The sequence below is a fragment of the Heptranchias perlo genome, chromosome 19, assembly GCF_035084215.1.
Source record: "Heptranchias perlo isolate sHepPer1 chromosome 19, sHepPer1.hap1, whole genome shotgun sequence".
NCBI lineage: Eukaryota > Metazoa > Chordata > Chondrichthyes > Hexanchiformes > Hexanchidae > Heptranchias > Heptranchias perlo.
This window is the reverse complement of record NC_090343.1, coordinates 8,254,858-8,273,064: the sequence shown is the minus strand read 5'-3', so window position 1 is coordinate 8,273,064 and position 18,207 is coordinate 8,254,858. Positions and strand designations below refer to the sequence as shown.

The window sequence follows — 18,207 nt, the reverse complement described above, 5'->3', positions numbered from 1 at the left end:
TTATGGAGCAGCACGGGCAAAGGCTTGGAAAAGGTTATCATGTCAGCCAGGGAACGTGGTTAATTGGAACTCGCTACCACACGGAGTTGTTGAGGCGAAGAGCATTGATGCATTTAAGGGGACGCTCGATAAGTACATGAGGGAGAACGGAATAGAAGGATATGCAGATAGGGTTAGATGAGGTGGGATGGGAGGAAGCTCGTGTGCAGCATAAACACTGGCATAGACCAGTTGGGCCGAATGGCCTGTTTCGGTGCTGTAAATTCTATGTGATGTAATTGTGTCTGTGCATGTGTGGTGCGAGGAGAAGCTAAAAGTAGCGGAGGAAATACATAAAATATGGGGAGAGCGATATAATTGCATTTTCAAAAATATTAAAAGCATATTTACACACTGAAATCTCAGTCAGGCCCTGCTGTCAAACATTACACTTGGATGGAAGCAATTAGAAAAAGGAAAAAAAAAGAGGAATGACAGTGGATACAAGGTCACTGCATTAAAAAAGATGCCGTGAAGATATTGTGCTAAGTATGAAGAGAGATGGAGCTGTCTGACCGCCAGAAGTACCAATAGAGAAGGATTTGCACATTCTCACTCACTTAGGCCCTGAAGAGAGCACGCTGCAGAAACAGGGGGAAATGATTTGAGATGAATGGGAAGTAGAATCTTGTGAGCTGCCTTGCTCTGGTGGCTGCAGCTGTGTACCAGGTGCATCAATGAGTGTGGGAATCATTGGGAGCTGCTGTCAGGACAAGCTTGTTGAGGTTGGATTGGGACTAGTCCCTTCTGCCGTTGGCCTATACTATCCGTGTCTCTGGGGCGCTATTAGGTTGAGCACAAGCTGTCCAATTTTGATTCCCCAGGAACGGATGGTATCAGACTTGGAGCAGCCTAGCTTGCTATTTCTTCGGCCCGTGGGATGTGGGGAGGGGGGGGAGAGAGAGAGAGAGAGTGAGAGAGGGGCCCGGTCTGGTCTGATCCCCATCTTTGCCTCCAGGTGGAGTTAAGGTATGGAGTGGTTTTAGCTGCTCCCTGCCTTAGGGTGAGATTGGGCACAGATCAGCCTGTCAGGGGTTGGGTTTGTGTTGACAGTGATGAAGATGGATGGCTGCTTGTGGTGTATATCCAGGTGCAGGATCTGGGAACCACATGTAATCCGATCTGATAGAACCCTGAGAGAGTGAGTGAGAGAGCGAATGAGAGGGGAAACTTCAAACTGCCAGCAGCTCTAAACATTATTCACTTTGTTTTCCACTTCTTTTAGAAATGGGTTATTTTTATATATTTGCCCGAAAAAAAAAGTTACCCACAGTCTTTTAAATCCCAACATTATTTTTAGATGAGCAAGTGGTCAATTTCTACATGATAATAATGTCGCATATAAACATTACAATTTTGCTCGTTGTTAGTAGTTTCAAGACAGAAATAGATCCCTTTGCCATTCTGTTATATAAGGGGAGCTCCCCGATGACCTGGGGGAATAGAGGCAAATAAGCCACATAGGCTAGAAGGCCCTAGGGGAAGGTTTTACGAATTAGTGTTTCTGGTGCAGAGCGTTGCACGGTGGGAGTAAATGCTGGGAATTCTGGTGTGAATATCGGCATGTCCTGGGGCCGATCTTCATTTTAGGCACTTGGTGGGCAGTTGGAGGGTATTCGGTGGGCAGTCACAACCCATTGTTGCCACCCGCAAACCCCAGCCATCTTGAGGCCTGGGCCTCACTCACTTGCTGCCAGCGCTTCGAGGCAGCTCGCCAGCGAGGGAGGGCGGGAAATCATCCGGTTCCTGCCCAGAGTTCAAGCTTGGGGGTGGGTGGGGTGTGGTGAGGTGATCGGTGGGGGGGCCTTGCACGGACCAGTGGTAGGCCGGAGTTTGCTTTGTGTGTCCCACGAAAATAAAAGTTCAAAATATCTTCAGCCATTTTTTGCATGGTCCCTTAAAGGACCACTGGTTAGGCCATCCATGGATTGGTGGAGTGTCATAGGAACAGGACGAGGCCATTCAGCCCCTTGAGCCTGTTCCGCTAATCCATTAGATCATGGCTGATCTGTATCTTAACTCCATCTACCCGCCTTGGTTCCGTAACCCTTAATACCCTCATCTAACAAAAATCTATCAGTTTCAGTATTGAAATTTTCAATTGGCCCCCAGCCAAATAATAGCTTTTTGTTGTGGGGGGGGGGGGCAAAGAGAGGTCCAGATTTCCACTACTCTTTGCATGAAGAAGTCTCTCCTTCTTGTTCAGATCAGGGATCCCGGCGATTACGCTGACTTTGCCGGAGTTTGCAGGGTCTGCGGTACTTCAAGTAGTCGATTACATTTGGACATCCTCATCCACGAGTGTGTAAACTGTAAATGGCCTGAGAATTGGAAAGCAAAAAAGTGCAATTCAAACATTCCATTACAGTCACTCTCTCATTCCAGTAGTTTGCAAAAGTTTCTGTGTGGGTTCCTCTCCCCACAAATATTTACACTCCCGGGAAACATTTATCCGAAATTCCTAAAGGCAAATTTAGCTAGCCAAAGGAAGGAGATGAATTAGATAGATTGATTGATTAGATTGATTAGATAGAAAGAAAGAAAATGAACTTGCATTTATTTGGCACCTTTCACAACCTCACTGACACCCCAAAGTGCTTCACAACCAATGAAGTACTTTTGAGATGTAGTCATGGTTGTAATAGGGTATAAAACAACAGAAAGAATGGGTGTAATTTTAACCTAACCCACTGGGCGGGTTCAGGTTGAGTGCCTGTTTTAACTTTCCATTCACTTCAATGGAGAGTCAAATCAGGAGGCGTGTAAAACGCTGCCTCCCACTGACCCCACAAACTGCACCAGGGAATAGCACTGAAAGGCTTCAGTGGGCATGATCCCGGGGTAAACACCAAGGAGCTGCTTCCACCCTCCAGGAGGCCGGTTCCCCTCTTCTCACTTGGGGCAGTGGCCTCCAAACTTACACCGGGACCCTATGAGGCTGAGGACACAAGAACTCCCAATGTAGGGAGACCCGGCCCTCAACCCCTTCCCCTCCACGGTGGTCTTGTTTGGAGTGAGAGGAGGCTCCGCCCACCCCCCCACCCCCCCCCCCACAAACAAAGCCACAGGAAACTCCCAGGCAAAGTCAGGTCCTGACGTATTTGGATCCCAGCCTGTTTTCCAGCCCTCCCAATGCACTCCCGCCAGTTTTACTCCTTACAAATCCCTCACGCACCTTAACTCTGCAGCTGTCTGCAGTGCTACGACCTAGCCTGTGGGTTTTGGTCCTCTGGCTCTAACCTCTAGTGTATCCCCCCTTCCTCCACTCCACCCCGCTATTGATGGCGAGAGCCTTTAGCTGGTTCAAGCCCACTCTGTAGAACTCCCTTCGTAAACCTCTCTGCCTTGCTACTTCAATAGTTGCCTTTAAAATCCTCCTCAAAACCGCCGTCTCAGGGCAACTAGAGATGGCCAATGAGTGTGGCCTTGTCAGCGTTGCCCAAATCCTGAGAAAAATGTTTTTTAGAGGAATCTAGATAAACACATGAGGGAGGAAGGAATATAAGAACATGCTGATAGGATTCGATGAAGTGGGGTGGGAGGAGGCTCGAGTGGAGCACAAACACTGGCATGGACCAGTTGGGCCGAATGGCCTGTTTCTGTGCTGTACAGTCCATGCAATTCGATGTGAAACAAACTTTTCAACCATCCTTTACAGTCATCTCTCCTAACTCTTCTACTGCTGCCCGACATCTGTTTCTCCTCTGTGAACCTCCTTGGGGTATTTACTATTTTTAAAGACACTACATGAATGTAAGTTGTTATCATAGCTGACCAGGGAGTGATTGGGTGTCTGCAACGGAAAGTGAGCCACTCCGCAGCACTAACATCCTTCACCCCATTGAGTGCGAGTTTCACTGGGGAAAAGAGCAACAAATAAATATGAATGAGGAAGGCCAATTAGCCTATCCTTGCATGACCCTCCAGAAGTAACCCGCATGTGATAAGTGTAGCATGCTGGTGACTTTGGACCTATGGTTCCCAAAACTCTCCACCACTGAGGATTTTCCTCGCCTCATGTCTGGGTCTGTTGTAGACTGATTGATAGAGACTGATTGCTGTGATTAGCCAACAACTCCATTATCACTGTATCATGCGACTACCGGGATGGTAGAAGGCGGACTAGATGGACCTTGGTTTTTTTTTAATTTAGCAATTCCTACGCTCCCCATCAGCACCCAATTGTTTCTTAAATGATTTCAGCACTCTTATCTCCAGTTTTTTTTATCTCCATACTCTTTGTATGAAGATCTTGCTGATATCAGTCTTGATGTGGAGATGCCGGTGATGGACTGGGGTGGACAAATGTAAGGACTTGCACAACACCAGGTTATAGTCCAACAGTTTTATTTTAAATCACAAGCTTTCGGAGCTTTCCTCCTTCGTCAGGTGGACTCGCCTGACGAAGGAGGAAAGCTCCGAAAGCTTGTGATTTAAAATAAAACTGTTGGACAATAACCTGGTGTTGTGCAAGTCCTTACATATATCAGTCTTGAGTTGACCTTTCACTTGTTTGAACCTGTGCTTCCACACTCACTTGTTTAACTTGAAGGAGTATTTCTGTTTATGACGTCCCCTCTCAGCCACCTCCTTCCAAGGCTGAAAGCGCATGTTAAAAATTACAGTGATTAAAATGAAAAAAAATCATATTGACGTTCAGATGTCACTATTTTATAGCCTCATTAGGGCAATTCCAGATATTATTCTCCAGTTTAAAAAAAGACTTGCTTTTATACAGCACCTTTCACGACCTCAGGATGTCCCAAAACACTTTGCAGTCAATGAATTACCTTTGAAGTGTAGTCAGTGTTGGAATGTAGGAAACGCAGCAGAGAATTTGAACACAGCAAGGTCCCACAAACAGCAATGAAATAAATGACCAGATTATCTGTTTTAGGTGTAGGGATATGTGTTGGCCAGGACACTGGGCAGAACTCCTTTGCTCTTCTTTGAAATAGCACCATGGGATCTTTTACATCCATCTGAGAGGGCAGAGGGGGCGTCGGTGCAGTACTGAGGGAGTGCTGCATTGTTGGAGGTGCTGTCTTTCAGACAGCACCTCCAACAATGCAGCACTCCCTCAGTACTGCACTGGGAGTGTCAGCCTCGATCATGAGGCTCAAGTCTCTGGAGTGGGACTTGAACCCACAACCTTCTTAACTTCAGAGGTAAGAGTGCTACCCACTGAGCCAAGGCTGACACCTTAATGTGGTAGTTATTAACAAGCAGTGCCATGTGTCGCAGCTTCAGTGGGCATCATTAAGCAGGAGGATACAAGGCTGCACATGTGGCTCCCCCTGGAATGAGGCCCTGATCACAGCCAGGTGTCCAGGGAAGACAACAGCAGGCAGAGGGGAGAAAAATCCTGACAGTCAAAGCACATGTCCCAACAGCTCAATGTAGGGGCCCAGACTCTGAGCTGAGAATGGGGAGGTCCGAAGCAGGGGAGATAAAGGAGGAGAAAAATGCACAATTTTTAACAAGCAAGAATTTCAAGTGGACTGTCACTCATCCAGGACCGCTGCTTATAATGTGGGCGGGTTGAGCAGACAACAGCTGCACATTCCCAGCCACCTCCAGTTTGACCCCATTCCCTAGGCAGTGCGTGGGACAGAGGTAGACGGGACCATCTCACTATCTCGTCAGTCAGCCCAGCTGATCTGGACTGGGGTGGGACCAACTGGGTAGAGGGAACTTTAAAAAAATATATAGTTTATTTCTCAAGTACCCTCCTAAGGGGTACAGTATACCCTGTTAATTCAAATAAATAATAAAACACCCCCCCCCTCAACCTCTTTCGATACAAGAAAATGAAGAGCTTCAAGAAGCAAATAGCTACTAACAATTTTTCTATTAACAGCAAGTTACCATTCTGGGACAAGTTTTTTTGGATCAGAAAGAAGAGTGGAAATATGAAATGCTCACAGGAATTATGTAATATTGTACTCTAAGAGAATGTTGGAAAATCTGGGGCTTGTTCCTGACGGGACTGGCTATAGTGGATTGTAAGAGAGCTTTAATCTCTTAAAGATCTCCGCTGAGTTAATGGAGCCCAGTCAATGCAAAAGTTGGGGTGCTCCAATTTGCCTCAGTGCCTCTGGACTAGGGAGAGGTGGAGGGGTGGGGGGAAGGGGATGAATTCAGTCAGGGTTCCCATTCCTGATTATGATCCAGTGTCAACTTGACTGAATGTATTTAAAATATCAAACATTTCTTTTAAATAACAACTTACATTTCCATAGTGCTCATTCCATTAAAAAAAATCTCAGAGTGCTTTACAGGGCAGTGATCAGCCGCTGAGAGTCCCCATGAACCCCCTCCCACTGCTAAACCCAAGAACTGCCCTCTCAGTGCTACAGGACCCCATAACAACAGCACAGCAAACTTCAGGACCATACCCCTCCCCCACCCTTGGTGATACTAAACCCCAGCACCATCCCCCCCCATGTTGCTAAAGTCCACAATTATCCCTGCTGCTGCAAAACCTCAGCGTCTCCCACCTCAGAACCCCACCCCCCACCCCCCCAACCCCGGCCCTAGTTCTGCCAAACTTTGGGACTATCTTTCTAGTGCTCCCCCCTTTGCTAAATCACAAAAATCCCCTCCTATGGTCCTAAAAACCATTTCTTGGAGTTACTAAGGGGCTTTTCCCGATCTCATGCCCTGTCTGTATCATAGAATCATAGACTGAAGCAGCACAGAAGGAGGCCATTTGGCCCATCGTGCCTGTAGCGGCTCTTGGAATGAGCTATCCAATTAGTCCCATTACATCCTGCCCTTTCCCCATAGCCCTGCATTTTTTTCCCCTTCAAGTATTTATCCAGTTCCTTTTTGAAAGTTATTATTGAATCTACTTCCACCGCCCTTTCAGGCAGCGCATTCCAGATCATAACCACTCGCCTCTGGTTCTTTTGCCATAGTCGAAGATTGGCGGAGCCCAAGGAAAAATGGCTAAAAATGCCATTTACAACAATTCTCAGGGATTCTGCTGATTTTCCACAGAGATTACAGCGGTGGATAGGGATAACTCTCATGGAAATTCTTTCCCCGGGTACCTGCCTTGAACCTGATACATCCTGCATCAAACTTCAGGGGGGTTTCTTGCACCAGGCACTGAGTGTCCTAACCAGCAGTCTTTAAAGGGCCCACAGGTGCCACTTAAAAAAACAACCCAGGAAACTTAAAAAAAAATTCAAAACAGCCCACTGCCGGCCCATTTGAGGCCCCGAGAAGAACAGCAACAACTTGCTTTTATTAAGCGTCTTTAACATCTCAAGGCACTTCACAGAAGCATCACCAGACAAAAAAGGAGATATTAGGAGGAATGACTTAAAGCTTGGTTAAACAGGTAGGGTTTTAAAGTATTTCATTGGTTGTGAAGCACTTTATAGGATTTGATTAAAGCCTATATAAAGTTCTTTCTTTCTTTTGAGTCCCAGATCATTCTTATCATTCTTGTCTGAGACGTGTAGTGATTTATGGATGACCTAAGTGACTGTTTCTGCTGATAGCTGTTAATGTCCAGGTGTTTTTTTTTTGGTGGCTGCCTAATCTATTGATGTCCTATGCACAGAGTGACTGCCCACAGAACAGTGACTGCAATTTGAAACTAATTCATTGGTTGTGGAGCGCTTTGAGAGGTCCTGAGGACGTGAAAGGAGCTATTTAAATGCAAGCTCTTTGTATCTTTAAAATAGCTTGGTATATGTGCCTCATCTTCATCGGGAGAGACGCTCTTTACTATCACATTTGTTTTAAATCAACGCATTGAAAAAAAGTCTGTAATAGAACAAGTTGCTAAAATAACTAAGATATGCACAAGTAAAGTAAGGAGAAATGAGAGAATATTCAAATACATTCAAAATACAATTTTTTCCCCCTGAAATGTAAATTTCAACATGCGATTTTGTGTTGTGGATTTTGCTGGGGTTTTTAAAAAAAAAACAGTCCCTAAAGGTTAGGTTTCACACCAATGAAAATAAGCTAATATTATCCATCTGTGGAAATCTCATCTAACAGTCCAGACTCTGCACTGTACATTGTTCTCTGGAATGATTATAAAGCTCAAACTGCAGGCCCCTGCAATAAACAGAAGTGCTCCAGGTGATGGCATGTTCCAGAAATACCTCATCAGAAAAACCCTACTTCTCTCTGTCGGTGCATATCGCTTTGACGGTGGATGTATACACCCACACATTAGCATAAAACATATGGTAAAATATAGATTTATAACGTGTTAAACGTCTTGTGTCTAGCATGCACTTCCTGTAAGTGCCACACTTACTTCCTGTAACACTCTCCCCATTACATTTTGTTGATTGGGTCAAAGTAAAACAGCAGCAAATCAAACTGAAGAAGCATGATCAAAAGTGAAGGAAAGTCGATAGAAAAACTGCCAATGAGAAACTGCTAAGCACTTATGAAAATAACCAATCCAGACTGACCAGTGGAAAGAATCTACCAATAAAAGACAGAAAATATCGCTCAAAACACTTCTTGAAAAATTTACATTTGCCGTATTTTCCTTAGTAACTGAAGCTTCCCAATGTCCAAAGTAAGGTTTGAAACATAAAAAAGGCTTTCAAAAATTACATATTTTACAAAAATGTGATTAAAATTAACCATAAAGTTATCTTTTGCATCTTTGAGTAAGTGACTTCATTAATGTTTTCACTTGAAGGCCTCAGCCTTTCTCAAAAGCCTGGGTTTGGATTTGCTATATCTTTTTTTTTATTCGTTCATGGGATGTGGGCATCGCTGGCCAGGCCAGCATTTATTGCCCATCCCTAATTGCCCTTGAGAAGGTGGTGGTGAGCCGCCTTCTTGAACCGCTGCAGTCCGTGTGGTGAAGGTTCTCCCGCAGTGCTGTTAGGAAGGGAGTTCCAGGATTTTGACCCAGCGACGATGAAGGAACGGTGATATATTTCCAACCAGATATATCTAACCAGAGTTATGGCTTAGGCAGCTGAAGGCAGATCCCACAGTTGGAGCATGTGTAGTGCATGCAAATTCTCCAACTGTGGGAGCTGCCTTCAGCTGCCCAAATCATAACTCTGGGTAGAAATATCAAATTATGCAGATTTCAGAAACCATTAAATGCTCGTCAGGAAAAACATGTCTCTCTAACAGTATCTGGTTGCTTTCCAAAATAATTTGAAGAAAAGCTAAAGTAAAAATTTCAAAAAACCTTATTCAGGTAAAGTTTATGTCGAGTGTTTTTCAAACAGTGAGTGCATGACCATCTGCCCCATAAGAAAATCCTTCTGACCAGTGATTGACCTATGTCTCAGGGTGGGAACCAGCATCCAGCAATGGGAAGGGTGTTGCTCCCCTGGGCAACACAAAGAAGGCTTGGGTCAATGCCGCCCGAGACTCCCCGCTCTTCAGCTCTCTCCCGCCATGCTGCTCAATAGCTCTTCCCAATCAGTTCCCTCAATTATGCCATCAACCGTAGCTATTTAGAGAAACCAAACCAAGAAAAGCTGCTGCCATGGAATATACCTGTTGTCAGTCCCCACAGCTGGGCATTACTCTGCCAAGTAAACTCACCCCCCGATGTTTAAAGGACTGAAAGGGTAGACAATTTTTTTTAATACAATTGCATCGAATTTACACCACAGGAACAGGCCATTCGGCCCAACTGGTCTATGCCAGTGTTTATGCTTCACACCTACTTCGTCTAACCCTATCAGCATAACCTTGTATTCCTTTCTCCCTCACGCACTTATCTAGTGTCCCCTTAAAGGCATCTTTGCTATTCGCCTCAACTACTCCATGTTGATATAAATTGGATAGCCCAGTAGTGAATAGAATACTACAGCCTGGTCTTCAATTGCTCCCAAGTCTTTATTCACAGAGATCCACCTTACACATTGCACACCCCCTAAATAAACTCCCTCCTCTCAATGGATACAAGAAAGTCCTCAATTGCTACCCATCACCTGAAAACAATTAATACTAATTGATATAAATCACATGGATACAATTAACACATGTGGTATCTCCACGTGGGTCGAACAAGATACACCTGCGTGTTCAGATGGATGGATCTGAGGTGCAAAGTTTTTGGTGGGAGGCGTCTAACAAAGCTGCTGCACTGGAAACCAGCACGGGCAAAGAATATCAGCGCTGATTGTCTGCCAGGTGCGCAAGAATACACCCGGTGCATGGGGCACAGGGAGGAGTAGCTTTGTACCGAAAATGTGCGAGGAGCACGCAACTGTACTAACAGCCCATGGAGGTGAAAGTCATGACTTCCTCCAACCTCTATGCCACCGGCTGCTGTTGAGCTGCCTCAGATGATGTCTGTCATATCAGCCGGCCTGCAGCGTACCATTGCATACACCAGGTCACTGATACGTTGTTTACCGGGGCCAAGGACTACATCACTTTTCTTAATGAGAATGACCAGAATGGCTGGTTTCCCAAGAGCACAGGGCTTTATTGGTAGCCGTACGGGCTCCTTTTACCAATGCTACAGCATTTATAAACACGAGGGGCTTTATCAATGCCCAGGTTGTATGTGCCCATCAACTGGTGATGCCAGGTATTCTGGAAGCTGATGCATTTACCTACACCAGTCTACAGTCCGACCATTAATTCAACGCATTTCTGCCCTGAATGGATGGAGCCTGGGTGAGCAGGGATACCCTCTCCATGCCATGGCCCCGGATGCCAGTGCAGAATCCAAGAACTGCAGCAGGAAGAACATATAATAAGGGGTACCAAAGCCTGCAGATGCAGATTGACCACCTGCGTGTCATCTCCAATGGTTCAACAGAGCAGTGCCCACATTTCCAGTGTTAATTCCCAACTGGTTCACTAATGTCCCTTTAGGGAAGGAAACCTGCCGTCCTTACCCGGTCTGGCCTATATGCGACTCCAGTCCCGCACCAACGTGGTTGACTCTTAACTGCCCTCTGAAGTAGCCTAGCAAGGAACTCAGTTGTACTAGGGATGGGCAATTGATGCTAGCCTTGCCAGCGATGCCCACATTCTAAGAACTTTTTTTTCAATGAATCAGGTACTTCATGTTGGCTGTGCCCACCTGTGGTTAGTCTCAGTTATGAGCTGCTTTTCCCTGCAATGGTAAAGAGGTTGGTTAAATGCTGACTGCTTCCTGAGCCCTGCCATTGCCGTGCATTTGGTGACTGTGCCTCCCAAGATGAGAGAGCAAGAACTTGCATCAACGCATGTGGGTGTTGGAGGAGACTTTGATGGCCCTCCATTGGTGAAAGATTTCCTTGGAGTGTGGGAGATAGGTGAAGCATGGAGATGGCTTCCCTTCTGATAGTACTAGACTGGCCAAGGGGTTCCCTAAAGATGATCAAGCATCCAGTTGTAGGATACAACAGTTGGAGATGAGAGTGTGGGTTGCTATTGTACCAGAGCAGTGGAGAGAACTTCAGCAGTTACCTTGACAAACTTTTTTTTGGCATATCTAGATCTCCAGACCAAAGACACAGATTGACCTGCTCCAACCCTTCAACGCAAGACAGCTGCCTTCTGGAAAGGGTGCCCCACTGGGCCAAAGATGGCAATCCCTCCTTTGGCTCACTTCCCTTAGCTACCACTTCCAGGGCTCTTTCAGAAAAGGGCGCAGTCCTGCCATTTGCCCTGAGCCCAAGCAGACTCCTAAAACACTCTGAAAGACCCAACTGAAAAGAACGGCCAAACAGTGAATAACAGGAAATTCCCTGGACCCCTTTAAAGGTGCAGCTGCTGCTGTTTATGCATTCTATTGCCTTGAATATCCTGCCCCCCCCAACCCCCCCCCCCCCCCCCACACTCTCCACAGTCCCCACTGGCAGCCCTCCAGAATTATTTAATGGAAGGGCAACCTCGGAAAATACCAGGAAATCCACTCCCCGCAACCATAGTGCGAGATGCGCCAATGTACTTCAAGGTTGCATCCTTAACGGCAAATCCCCTCTATAGTGTTGGACCAGCATGGGGGAGGAGGGCAGTTTTATTTGAACCTGCAATTTTGAAATATTATTAAGTATGTTCCGATCCACATTTGCTGATGTAAGTGGTGTTTGTATTAAAAGTGGATTTATCTACATCTGATTACATGTAAAATAACTCATTTGCATTACAACGAAAAATAATTTCCAAACCTTAATAGGGAATCTAAGCCTAGAAGCTACAGTGTGCAGCATTATTCTATGAATTTTTAATGCATTTTGGATCAAATTCCTTTGTCTGCTATTTTAACTGAGGCAATAATGGGTTAGCACCTCCATTAAATTGGCACAGGGATTTGATACAAATGCATTAAGCGTTCATAACATAACACCACACAGAGTACACAGGTGATAAAGTATTAAATATTTTATGCACCTATTCAATAAACACCCAACATAACACCGACTTGATGCTTCTTTTCTCCGTTCCTTCAACAACAACTTGCAATGATATAACACCTTTGATGTAGTAAAATGTCCCAAAGCGCTTCACAGGAGCGATTATCAAACAAAATTTGACACTGAGCCACATAAGGAGATATTAGGACAGGCTTGATCAAAAAGGCAGGTTTTAAGGAGCGTCTTAAGGAAGGAGAGAGAGGTAGAGAGGCGGAGAGGTTTAGGGAGTGAATTCCAGAGCTTAGGGCCGAGGCAGCTGAAGGTATGGCCGCCAATGGTGGAGCGATTAAAATCGAGGATGCGCAAGAGGCCAGAATTGGAGGAGCGCAGAGATCTCGGAGAGTTGTAGGGCTGGAATACGTTACAGAGATAGGGGGGAGCTAGACCACGGGAGGATTTGAAAACAAGGATGAGCAGTTTAATATTGAGTTTCGACTGGAGTTTGTGAAAAGATAACTAAGAGACATTCAGGTTGAATTGTACCGCACCATCTTATTTTTCCAATTTCTCCCCCTCGTCTTTAGAAACTGTTGGCAGCGCAGTCCCACAGCGCCAGGAGCCCTCTGGCACCTTGCCCAAGTAATGACTTCATGCATGAATCTCGCCAGGTTATTCAACTGTGGAGGGCATCACAGATGAGCCTGATTCTGCCCTCACCTGACACCCACACATGTTAAACATTAATACACTAATTCGAGAGAGCCTGCATGCAGGGCACTGATTTAACTTTTGGTCTTGAAATTACACTGTGTGAATATTAGTGTTCAAACAAATTATTTTTAAAACGGTTAATATCTGTATTAAGATGGCAGAAAAGTGAGTTCCAACTATCAGGTTAAGTGTTGATATGCTAATATTCACCCGGCTTAATTTCAAGACCGAAGCTAATGATTAAAGACACAAATCAAATCGACATTGAACAAATGTACATACAAAGCAGGGTCTCCATCTCCTTTCAATAAAACACTAACTCAAAGATAAAAGGTTGGGCGATTTAATTTAAAGGATTTCAAAAAAATCCTTATTGCGTCTGAAATAAACACAATATCAACGCAGTAAAAATGTTTTTAAAAGTGTAGCGCACTTGAGACAACAAATAAATCGGCGGTTGTTTACACAATAAATATTTATCTAAAACTCCACAGTCGTTAGAATAAGAGGGGAGGAAAGGCAATTTTAGTTTATTTCCCCCCCCCCCCCCAAATAAAGTAAGATCGTAGAGTGATGCGGCACAGAAGGAGGCTATTCGGCCCATCATGCCTGTGCCGGCTCTTTGAAAGAGCTATCCAATTAGTCTCACTCCCCTGCTCTTTCCGCATAACCCTGCAAATATTTTTTTTTCCTTTGAAATTAATGTCAAAATCGAATGTGCAAAGAAGCAGTAATAATAACAACAGAAACTAGTGAATATTTCCATTGGGGAGAATCCATCTCTCCCTCTCCCTACCCCCACATTGATAAAGAGTTTCTTCTGCAATCGGAGTTTTGCGGGAGGCGGGTTGAGACAACGGTTCAAGAATGCGCACCTGCGGTTTTTGCTCCAACTTCAACTGCGTGGCTTTCTCACTCCAGGACTACCGAAAGCAAAATAAGCAGTCTCAGAGGGGGATTCACGGGCCACCGCCAGCCATAAAACTGTGAGGGCTTCCAACACCGACCCTAACAGGAGGATGAACCATCCCGCCAACGCTCCAGGAAAGATAAATATTTGTATTGTGCACCCAAAAATATATGTAAATATACACAGGCTGCTCAGAAAGGGTTCGACACCAAACTCTCCCTTACAAGAAAAAATATTCCATGTATTTTCCACCATTCTCTTCATAAGATTTACAGGGGCTTAGATATATAAATAACTCTCTTGTAAGTATAACAAAATATAATTATTTGTACGAATGTAATATACAAAAAATACAAGCGAAGAAAATAATTCAATTTTCTGCTCTTCGCGTTATAGGATTTGCAGAGTTTATGTACATCACTGCATTATAATAGAAAATATTACAACCAATAAAACTACCCGTGTTAATAAAACAATTGCATTTTAGCAGTCTGGGTTTTGCATAGTTCATGTTTATAAAATTGCACAGATACAGTGGTCTATTTTACTAATTAAATGTACAATATTACAAATAACAGTAAAGGAATAAACCTCCCCTTTTAATTTATGCTCAATATTTTATTTCAAGAGCTTTAGCTTTCTAGTTGTGTTTTACGGAACCCTTTAAGACAGATGCTCATCTAATGGGGAAAGCGCAAAATAAAACTAAATATATATCTTCACAAACCTGCTGAGAATCCGGAGGTGGCGGCGGGAGAGAGGGGGGCGGGAGAGAGGGGGGGGTGGAATTATTTCGAGATCTCTCTTATTGGAACAGAACTCCTGCGGCGATGGGTATCCGCGGAATAACGGAGCTGATCCCTGGAGTTCCAATACGTGATTTTAAGAAGGGAGATTGAGAGTTGTGAGCCAGTTTATTTAAAATTTTTGATCCGTTTCAACTGCACAGCTCTGTTTTAAGTTGAAACAAATTATATATCTCCCCTCAAAGACCCGTGACTGAGGTGTAGGACCTATCGTTAAATGGCGTGATTTGTAAACTTGTGCCAGTCATGGTCATTGGCGCAGGTATTGAGTCAGGATACTGATTAAATAGTCACCCATTCAGAGCAAGGTAGTATAATAATTTGTAAAGTTTCGAAACCCGCCGTTTTAGAGAAATATCCATAAATTAAAGGAGACCAGATGGAAAATCTGGGAATGCTGGAAGTCTGAAAGCAAAACGAAATTCTGGAAAGGAAAAAAATAGCCAAGTAGGTCAGTCAGTATCTGGTAGGAAGAAGAAATAAGACATTTTTTTTCCAGATGTTGATCCGCGTGCTGTGCGTTTCCATTTAATTTAAGGTGACTGGCTGTGAATTCCACATTCCGAAATGTGGGTATATCTGTGTGATCTGCACCACTGCCTTGCTGTAGTCCCAGACTCACTGCGCAAACAGTCGGAGAACAAAAAAAAATCACCAGAAAGGACAGCCAACTCAGCCACTGAGCAACTCAGCTCAGCTTCAGAAATAAAACACTACCTAGTATACATTATAAGCCATAAACAATGAGAAAGGGAAGCGAGGCAGCTAGTTCCTGAGATTCCAGGGACAGTGAAAAACCATCCTGCTCGGCTGTCCTAGTTTAAGGTGTGGCCTTTACGTTCAGTAACTAACTGTTTAATTCAAAATCGGGTGGAAATCAAGTTTTAATGTATTAATCTCAACAGAATTCAATTATCGTTCACTGCTACCAATAAACGTGCCTGCCTATCTGATGTTTGTGTGTATTTATGTGTCCTTGTATATGTGTGTGTGTTTGTTCATTTTACAGGTTTATGTGTGTGGCCGTATGCGTGTGCTTGTATGCCTGTCTGTGTCTGTATATATGTGTGTGTATTTGTATATATGCGTGTTTGCTTTTTTAACATTTGTTTTCGGGATATGGCCATTGCTGCAAGGCCAGCATTTATTGCCCATCTCTAGTTACCCTTGAGAATGTGTTGATGAGCCGTTTTCTTGAAGTCAATGTGGTGAAGGTACTCCCACAATACATGTATGGGTGTATGTATGTATATTTGTATATATCTGTATGTGCATGTGTGCTTGATAGTGTTTGTTGCTTTATCCTGGTATTTCTTATTTGTGTGTATTTGTATGTGGGTATATATGTGTTTGTATGTGTGTATCTATGTGTGTATATGTGTGTTTGTGTGTGTATATTTGTTTACATGTGTGTTTGTATCTGTGTGTATATGTATTTGTAAGTGTGCATATTTGTTTATATGTGTGTATCTATGTATATTTGTTTATATGTGTGTTTGTACCTGTATATGTTTGTTTATATGTGTGTATCTATTTATATTTTTGTGTATATGTGTGTTTGTACCTGTATATATTTGTTTGTATGTGTGTATCTATGTATATTTGTGTATATGTGTGTTTGTACCTGTATATATTTGTTTATATGTATCAATGTAGATTTGTTTATATGTGTGTTTGTACCTGTATATATTTGTTTATATGTGTATCTATGTACATTTTTATGTGTGTTTGTACCTGTATATATTTGTTTATTTTTGTGTATATATGTATATTTGTGTATATGTGTGTTTGTACCTGTATATGTTTGTTTATATGTGTGTATCTATGTATATTTGTTTATATGTGTGTTTGTACCTGTATATATTTGTTTATATGTGTGTATCTATGTATATTTGTGTATGTGTGTGTTTGTGCCTGTATATATTTGTTTATATGTGTGTTTGTACCTGTATATATTTGTTTATATGTGTGTATCTATGTATATTTGTGTATGTGTGTGTTTGTGCCTGTATATATTTGTTTATATGTGTGTTTGTACCTGTATATATTTGTTTATATGTGTGTATCTATGTATATTTGTGTATGTGTGTTTGTACCTGTATATATTTGTTTGTATGTGTGTTAAAGCACTTGCTGTGTTGCCTCCACTGTTAATATTTGCAGTAATATAAACACATGACCCCCCCTCACACAAACCCAGAGCAAAAATAACAAGGGCCAGATCCCAGCTCAATTAGTAATCATTTAATCTACTAAAATGAAAAAAACTAGAAAGTTTAGAGAAACTAGTTTTGAAACACATACACCGTGACAAGCAACGGCTGGTGTTTGCTTACTGTTTTATCCTGACATTTCTCATTCGTTCCGCAAGAAGCCGGCAGCTTGTCTGTAATGACTTAAAGGGTTTGTCCCACATCACCCGCACTGCCCGACAGGATAAATGGGTATATATAGCTAGATAGATAGCTAGCTGGTCGGTGTTTCTTGCTGCACGCAACACAGAGCGGAATTGGCGACAGTAAATTACAGATGTGGACGCCGGGTTCGTAAGATAGAAAGTGCTCAGAAGCTTTTTTCAACTTTATATTTTCTCTTCTCCCCCCTCACCCCCTCCCCCCCAGAAATAAATTTTATTGACCTGAGAAAACAAATAGAGAGCACAAAATGTTAAGTGACGCTTTGACAAATTGCGTGTGCAGTACACCGAGATGAAATAGTCCAGCTCCTCTACAGTGCCCCTGATTTCACGTCCCTCCCTCTTTTTTTTCAGGTTGAAATAATTTGCTCCTTTAATGTAAATGATGCATCTAAAAAGTTTATCAACCAACAAAAAAAAATCACAATTAATAATTAGTCACCAGTTAGGGTAGGACACATAAAGTGCTTTCTTTTACCTGTGTTTTGTTTCCTCTTGAACAACTTTTTTTTTACTGAAATCTTAAACTTCTGTATCCTATGAGGAAAATCGGCCCAGCCAGAGAACACTGGGTATCTCAGAATCTGTTTTCTATAATACCATAAGGCTACACACAGAGGGAGAAAAAAACAAGGTACTCTGGAACGGAAACCCAGCTGCAATATTTAACAGACCCGGGGAGCTGGGGGAATATGCACTTGTAATTAAACCTTCGTGAAGCTGGAATGAGAAGTATGGTTGGGAACTGGCTGCATTCTGCGGAGGAAATCCCAGCAACAGAAACACATTCCTCGGCAGCAACTAAAGCAGGGGGGGGGGGAAGAGAGAGCTTTTAAAACGCGAATTCTTCATTTTCTAAAAAGTCAGGTGTTTTCGTTTTTTTTTTCTAAAAGGACATCGATTTCTCAGTTTGGAAAACAGTTGGCAAACGATTCCAGGCGCTCCTAACATGCAACTTTTAAATATGCATATATTCGTTTCAGTTGCTTTTGACACATAATTGATAAAAAATTATTGTTT

General features: G+C 43.3%; 1 long non-coding RNA gene across 1 annotated transcript; it reads right to left on the bottom strand.

Moving 5' to 3' along the window:
• Window positions 1-1,314: 1,314 nt before the first annotated feature.
• Window positions 1,315-17,933, bottom strand: LOC137335413 (uncharacterized). Its single transcript, XR_010966404.1, has 2 exons — window positions 17,666-17,933; window positions 1,315-2,360 (listed from the first exon to the last, which is right to left on the bottom strand). It is a non-coding gene; the product is annotated as an uncharacterized lncRNA (long non-coding RNA).
• Between the last annotated feature and the right edge of the window lie 274 nt (window positions 17,934-18,207).